This window comes from Octopus bimaculoides, chromosome 2, assembly GCF_046866305.1.
Source record: "Octopus bimaculoides isolate indiv1 chromosome 2, ASM4686630v1, whole genome shotgun sequence".
NCBI lineage: Eukaryota > Metazoa > Mollusca > Cephalopoda > Octopoda > Octopodidae > Octopus > Octopus bimaculoides.
The window spans coordinates 90,915,618-90,924,476 of NC_142929.1; the positions used below are offsets into that span (position 1 = coordinate 90,915,618).

At 34.4% G+C, this 8,859-nt stretch overlaps 1 protein-coding gene across 7 annotated transcripts in view; it reads right to left on the reverse strand.

The window, feature by feature from the left end:
• The window catches only part of LOC106874430 (1-phosphatidylinositol 4,5-bisphosphate phosphodiesterase epsilon-1), a 1,217,386-nt gene that overhangs the window by 130,627 nt on the left and 1,077,900 nt on the right, over positions 1–8,859 (reverse strand). The window lies entirely within an intron of this gene.

Here is an 8,859-nt window from a genome sequence, read left to right on the forward strand (position 1 = left end):
CCACACAGCCATGCCTACACCTTTAAATACATGATGTAATGTCAGAACAGTTAAAAAGTAAACAAACAGAAAGACAATGGTATGGTGTTACTTCACTACTCATAGGGAAAGAAAATATAATGGAGTGTCCTTGATATTTTGAATTTTAGCCTTTCTAAGCATTTTGCCCAGCCTGCTAACAATTCTGCTAATTTCCACCTTAAAATTGTTAAATATTAGCAGATAATATACATATTACCATGCTAGAAAATGGACAACTGAAGTAGGGATTTAAAGCAAAAGAGAGTTTGTATTTTAAAATGGTCAAAAGAGGGAAAGTGACTGAAGAGGAATGTGTGTGTGTGTGTGTGTGTGTGTGTGTGTGTGTTCAAGATATGTGCACAGAAATGTTTAACTGTTTAGCAACTAAGTAAAGAGAAAGCAACTTTATGTGTGTTCTATTAGTACAAATGTTAAGAGGGTAGCTGTTGATTGGTGTGTTAGTGAAGAGTGTGTTTTGGGTGTGATAGTGTACCATGTCCTTTTAAGTATCCGTATAAAGGGGAGCATATTTCTATTTTTATTTTCTTTTGCATTTGTAAATTCATTTAGAGTTTTCAACCCTTAATTATTGAAATGAATTTCAAATTATGTTATATGAAATAGGTTTATATTTTGTTTCTTCCATGGTTAGTTTTTAAATATTTAGTCTCACACTTGTTTATTTGAAGGAATATGTTATTAAAAGTGTTTTAAAGTGGATGTGTTCTATGAAGATTTTTCTTAAGATATAATTAATATAGGCTTGTATAAGATGAATAACTTTCTTGTTCTACTTGATGTAACAAGAGACATGGTCAATCTCCTCTACTTAGGTCTGCAAAAGCATTGCAGGCTTTTTAAATTGAAGAAATTGATGATGCTAATCTCTTGCACAAACTGTTACATGTCGACATCTGTAGGTTGAGATATACTAGACAGTGGATGTTTTGAAGAGAAAAGACTGGACATAGTAGTTAGTGCACAGTCAGAGAGCTGAAGTAATGACAAGTGAGTTGGGAGTGCCTGTGTAGAGATGCTACAAGACCAGGCAGAACTGAGTAGCTGGGGCCATTACAGTAGTAGCATGCCTATAGGCTAGAAGCTGAAGCATGTTTGTGAATGATTTTAAGCTAGTCATTTAAAAGGCTTTTTCTCAGAATGTGGTCTCACATTTCAGTGTCTGTGCTACAGCAACAACATCCTAAACGCGAGAGCAAAAAATACTTCATTTTGAGCCTTGTCTGATGGCTTGAATTCACACAACCATAAATGTATAAATTCACAGTTATTGTCTCTTTATACATTCAGATACAGGCAATAAGTGAATTCACTTTATCCACACACCAGTGTTTAAAGTATTAAAACTAGGGAATATGTATAGATAAATCATTTAATGAAAAGACAAAAGTTCTCAAGTTTATGTTCTTCACGAACATTCATAGTTTATACCTACTTTGCAGAAATTTTGTTGAAAATTAATTAAATACACATTTACCTGTGTATATATTAGTAATATTGTAGGAAATGACCCATTATATAAATCTTCCTCAGTTAAAACACCTCAACATATGCACAGAATACTTGTGCAGGTAAGAATTCAATGCAGTACAACTGTATCGTGCAATATGGAGCAGGAATATTGGTGCAGATATGTAAAATGATTTATTATACACTGAAATTATTATTTCATGATGAAGGTTGCAAAATGACCATAATCTTATTGATATCAAGTGCTAAAATAAATATATTTACCTCTCATACTGTCTGGCTTTTTATGGTGTGTATGTGTGTGTGTGTGCATGTATTTTCTTATCTTGCCAAATTTTCTTCATCTGCTCTCTCTGGTCTTTCTTAAATTGTGTTGGATCTACGGCTTCATTCACTTTTAAGGTTCCCTGCATTTTCACTGCTTCAATCACTCCCCTTGATGTACAAAGCCAGGCTATTCTCCCCTTGATGTACACCAGGGTCGTACACGCTCAGGCATGTAAGGTATGCGCTGCATGCTCTGTGATTTTTTTATCCATATCATCGGAAAATTAGATAAAATAGTTACTTTTGTTTCAAAGAAACTCCGTCCAGGTATTTTCTAAATATTCTTCCTCCCCTTCCCCCTCTCTCACTGACTCGTACGTCTGCTTTGAGAAGACCACGTGACACCCCCTCTCTGTCTCTTTGTTAGTGTAGAATTGTTGCTAACCTCGTTCCACTTTCTGACCCGAACAATAGCAATCCCATAATTCCTGAGTTAGCCAACTGAAATGTCGGAATAAACTGGCGGTAAGTTTGAATTTTTTTTTCATTCAAAATATTTGTTTGCACTAATATATTTTTGGAGTGTTTTGAATGCAAAAAATATTATCTATATTATATTTCTTATTTCAGAAGTAGCTAATTAATCTTAAATTAATTTGACTAACGTTATTTTTACGTTTTATTGAAATTCACTCAGATGCAATTTACTCAGACGCTTACACGTGTGTTTTTATATAAAAGTAACCTTTTTCAAAATGAGTGTTGTAAACGATATTTTGAGAAATAGTTTTTCGAAAAGAGACTTCAATGGAAAACAATTAATTATAAACGGTGGGAGACCAACACCGAATTTACCTAATTTGTGAAGCTACAACAAGAAATTCACGAGACAATTTCAAGTTAATCTGTATGAAAAAAACAAATGGTTAACTGGAAATGCTACACTTAATAAATTATTCTCTTGGCCTTGTTTACTTTTTTGCTTAGAAAAGAATGTTTAGAATGATAAAGGTTATGATGATTTAAATAATTTACATATGGCTATGCTAAAGCACGAGCGTTCTCCAAGGCATATAAAATCTTTGATAGATCTTAAAATATTCGTGATCTTGTTGAAGCTATGCCAGAACTCTTCAATCTATGTAAGTTGATTTTGACAATTCCGTCTACCACTGCTTCTGTAGAGCGATCCTTTTCTGTATTAAGTAGAGTCGAAATATACGAAAGAAATGCAACAGGAAAAAGAAGACTGTCTGGGTTAGCACTAATGTCAATTGAAAAAGATTTATTACAACAATTGACGAAAAGAGAAGATTTCTACGAAAATATGATAGATATATTTGCCCAGAAAGATCGAAGAATTGAATTAATTTATAAATGAGGTAAATAACATTTTAGAACATTAAAAAAAAACCTAATATATTAAAGGGCATATATTGCAGGTTTTGGTTAGTGTTTGTTATAACGTAAGTTTCGACTTTCTTACATCAGTATTGTTTCGCAGGAGAAATGGCTCGATTTCTTCGTCACACCTAACCTACATAGGTTTTCCTTTCTGTACTGCTGGGTGTAGTCTATTTACGGCCGTAAAAATGTCTTGTTTCAATCTCAGAGATGTTGACTTCTGCCACAACAGTTTTTTTTTGGGGGGGGGGCTTTTTACAATGTTGAATTTTGGCAGTCTTTCATTGTGTGTATTCATGTATATGCGTGTATTTTCAATGTGCGTGCGTGAGACGTCTTTTAATATACGGAGTTCAGTAAGTCTCAGAACAGTCTACTTGATTATCAATAATTTTCCCAGAATTGACAAGTGGCATGATAAAGCACCTGACTTGTCTTCGAGAGCGTAACTATCTAAGACCATGGCCATATAATGTAACTAAATGTGTTCTCTTTATTAAATCAATTCAAATTGATTCAGCTGAACCAATAGGTATAGGGGCTAATGCAGAATCGCACCCCTTTGAAAAACGAAATTTTGTGAAAATGTTTTTCGAATTCCTACCTTTAACAGAGATTCCGAATATGCAAAAATATTAACAGAATCCAATATCATCTTTATTCCATTTCACTTATGATTTTTAGACTTTTTTAAGGGAGAGTGAGGATGGGAAAGTACTGACGTTTCGAAGAGAGAGAAAAATACAAACAATACACTTATTTCAGGCTTATCTCTACAGAGCCATTTTTTATTCCCTGCTTATTCTAGGTCATACGGGGGTGATTGCATATTCACAATCTCCCATATGTAAATCGTAGGAACACGAAAATTCTTTTACTGAAAAATTATCAGTGGTAGGGGGGAGAAATTCATTGCATGCCCAACCGCGGAAGTCACCGCACGCCACTGCCTTACACAACACACCAATCCCCGATCTCCTTTTTTCCTCTTTACATACAATGTTGACACATCACTCTTGGGGCGTAGTTCCTTGTTTATTTTCATTAATTTACATGTTCTCCAGTCTATCTCTTGTAAGTCATGCTTCTTCCAAGATACTATTCCTGCCCCATATCTCATCAAAGCAACTGCCCATGTGTTAATTGCTCTAATCTTATAGCTGCTATTTAGCTTCAGCTGGAGCACAAGCCGAGTTCTCCCCAGATATACTTTCCTGTACATTTCTATCATCTTGTGTTTATTCATCTTATCTCTTTCAATGATACCCAGGTACTTATATCCTTCTTCTCCGACTTTCTTTATAGTTTCACCACTTTCCTGCTTGATATCATAGCTTTTACTAATTTTCCCCCTTTTGAGAATTACTACACCACTTTTCTCAGTCCCAAATTCCATGCCAATATCTTTGCTAATCATCTGCACAGTTGCTGTCAAACTCACAATTTCTTTCTCAGTCTTAATGAATAGCTTTTGGTCATCCATAAACCATGGGTTGTTTACTTTCACTCTGCCTAGCTAGTAGCCCACATGCATCTTTCTTAAAACACTCGTTAGTGGTAGTATGCAGACCACAAATAGGAAAGGCAACAGACTGTCCCCTTGAAAGATTTCTCCTTTGATATTTCCCTCTCCCAGCTTATCTCCCCATTGAATTTTGTATTAACTTCAGGATATTGTGGTAGACCTTAAGCAGTTTAAGGCATTCAATAATCCACAAGTGTGGGACCATGTCATATACTTTCCTGTAGTCCACCCATGCTATCACCAAACATTTGTGTCTCTTCTTACAGTCAGCCAGGATAGTCTCATCTATTAGTAATTGATACTTCGGTCCTCTTATGTCTACTCTTTTTGTTCCACTGGTAGTAGGTCGTTGTCATCTAGGTACTTATAGATGCTGTTTGATATGATGCCCTTCATCAGTTTCCTCATCAGTCGCAAACAAGATATTGGCCGGAAATTTCCATCCACATTCCCTTTACTTGGGTCCTTCTGGCATAGTATCGTTCTTCCTTTTGTCATCCAAGCTGGTACTTGGATATCACTACTCAATATTTCGTCCATATTTCTTGCAATTCTCCTGTGCAGAACAGTCACGTTTTGAAGCCAAAAGGCCTGAACCCCATCTGGGCCAGACACTTTCCAGTTAGGAATTTTCCTGCACTGATCTCTAATCATCTCCTCAGTTGTTCTCAATTCCTCCTACTCATACTCTCCACTCTCCTCGTTGAGTGTCTTTAACCACTCTGCTTCAGTTTCGTGTTGTTTCTCCTGAGACCATGTTTGACCAGATTCTTTTACTTTCTTCAGCATCCAACACAACTTTTTCGCCTTTTTCTTTCCCATCCAGTTCTTGATAGACTCGTTTTTGATTTTGTTTGAAAAGTCTGTTTAATCTGTGCTGCTCAATTCTCTTTCATATCTCTTTTGTTTATGTGCTTCAACTTTCAACATTATTATTATTATTATTATTATTATTATTATTATAATATTTGAAAAATGAATAGAAATGGCTTTTCTGATAATTTTTCCACTTTAATAATTAGATGTTTATAAGTTTCCAAAAGGTCTGTTAATGACAACGGTACCTGCCAGCAAGTCTACTTAACAATATCATCACAAGCATACACATTTAGTTCTCACACATAGTGTACATACGTATACATACACAAATACACACACACACTTAACCATATATACATATGTGTGTGTGTGCATATATATATGTACATATATACACACACACATATACACATATATACATATATGTATGTATATATATTCACATATACACATTTTTATACAGAATATTTTTATGTATATAAATATATGTATGTGTGTCTATATATATGTGTGTGTGTGTGCATATGTGTGTGTGTGTGTGCATATGTGCATGTGTGTGTCCATATATGTGTATATGGGTATGCTGTGAGGACATGTGGCATAGTTGGATATTCAATTGACAATTGTAAGGTCATGAGTTTGGATAACCGATGGTGTGTCATGTCCTTGGGCAAGACACTTCATTTCATGTTGCTCTAGTCCACTCAGCTGGCAAAAGTGAATGGAGCCTGTATTCCAGGGACCAAGCCATGTCACGTCCTGGGTTGTGCTGAATCACCCTGAGAGCTGTGTTAGGGGTAACTATGTTTGTGGATAGGTGTGTGTATATATATATATGTACAGGCATGCGTGTGGATACCAGTGTGGGTGTATGTAGGTATGTCTTCCTGGGTATCTATGTGGGTGTGTGTATATATATATACATATATATATATGTGTGTTCTTTTATTCGTTCCAGTCATTTCATTGCAGCCATGATGTTGGAGTACTGCCTTTAGTCAAACAAATCAGCCTCAGGACTCATTCTTTGTAAGCCTAGTACTTATTTTATCGGTCTCTTTTGCCAAACTGTTATGTTATAGGTACATAAACACACCAACATCAATTGTCAAGCGATGGTGGGGGTACAAACACAGACACACACAAATTTACACACATATATGTTGGGCTTCTTTCAGTTTCCATCTACCAAATCCACTCACAAGGCTTTGGTCGGCCCAAGGCTATAGTAGAAGACACTTGCCGAAAGGTACCACGCAGTGGGACTGAACCCAGAACCATGTGGTTGGTAAGCAAGTTACTTACCACGCAGCCATGCCTATGTCTGTGTGTGTGTATGTATGTGTGTGTGTACGTACATATATGCTTACATGTGTATATGTGTAAATATAAAAAGATGTGTGTGTGTATATTAGTAGGCATATATCTATGAATGTAGGTATGGATATACAAACTCATGCAAGCATGTATATGTATGTGTGTACGTGTCTATGCATGTGTGTGTCTGTGCGAGTGCATGAATAGTCGTACGTTCTTTTTTATATATACACATATGTATATGTGAGTTTGTATGTATATTTACATATATATATATATATGCGTGTGTATATATATATATGTGGTTGTATGTGTATATGCACAGGTGTGTGTGAGAATACAAATATATATGTAATAAGTATAATATATGCATATTTGTACATGACTCTATATGTATAGAATTATGTATGTATATTTATGTGTGTTTGTGTATCTATGTATATGTATGTATATATGTATACATACATATGTGTATGTATGTGTATATATATGTGTGTGTATGTGTATATATGTATATGTGTGTATGTATAAGTATTTATACACACACGTATGTATGTAACGCCGGTGTTAAAACGTGGGTAGCTGATGAAGTAGAATGTTCTCTATGTGGCTCGTGTGTTCTCGTCTACGTTTGTTTGCAATGTCCTGTACCCAGATATGCACCTATACATACAGGTGGATGTTGGTATGCACATACCTGTACGTATATATGCATATACTCATTTACTATTTGTTTATATATATATATACATATATAAATAGATATGTATGTATGTGTGTATATATATATGTATGGGTGAGTGTGTGTGCGTTTATGTATGTATATGTATGTACACTATGTGTGAGAACTAAATGTGTATGTTTGTGACAATATTGGTAAGTAGACTTGCTGGCAGGTACCTTTGTCATTAACAGACCTTTTGTAAACTTATAAACATCTAATTACCAAAGTGGAAAAATTATCAGAAAAGCTATTTCTATTCATTTTTCACATATATAAAATACTATACCAAGGACTTTCTCTTTCTTATTCTACTATATATGTATATATATGTGTGTGTGTGTGTGTGTGTATGAATATGTATATATGTATGTATATACATATATATGCACATGCACACACACACACACACACACACACACACACATATATGTGTTGTGTTCTTTGTGAGATTAAATTTAATTTATTACTTATTTTAATTATGAGTATTCATTGGGTTTCATTATATTGTTTGAAATATTTTTAGGTTTCCTGGAGTGTTTTACTTTCAGGAGATTGTTCTTTCAGAATTTCTATTTATGGTTGGGGTTCTTTGCTAGGAATATTACTAAGTTTTCTGTTTTGCATAAATGACATCATTTGATTCTTGACATTATGGTCTGTTTGAATTTGTAATTTCTATTCTTGCTTTTAATATCTAGGTATAACGGGATAATGACATGTAATTACTGTAGTGTTTATGCTGAAAAGTAAGGATATATTGATCATAACACTTCTTATATTTGCTCGCAGTGAGCCCGTGTTTATGCTAAAAATTTTGGTTAGGTTAGTATAGCAGTTGTTAAATTGATTGTCAGTGAACCTGATGTATATTTTAGTGGAATGGTTAGCTTGTATTCTAGACTGCAATTCTGCCTTTTGTAAAGCATATATTATCTAAGGGACATTTATTCTGGCTTTGACAATTGCAGTTGTTTGAGAGTTAATTGTAGCTTTATTTAGTTTAGTAGTGTTTGGGTACACCTAATATATGAACAAAATTTAAAAGAGTAGAATACTATATTTTGATAGTATTCTTATAAAAAGATATTTATTATGCAGTGGATGGAAATGTTTATAAATAAAATGGAGAATCTGTGTGCTAAGTGTTAATTGGTATTAGTAATTTCATTTTTTTTTATCACTCACTAGTTGACAAAGGTCCATTCTCTATGAGATTAATCCATTTCCAAAAGCATGCTTCATGCCTAGTTAATTAATATTTATTTTGTTTTAATGTGTAGATAGATAGATATAT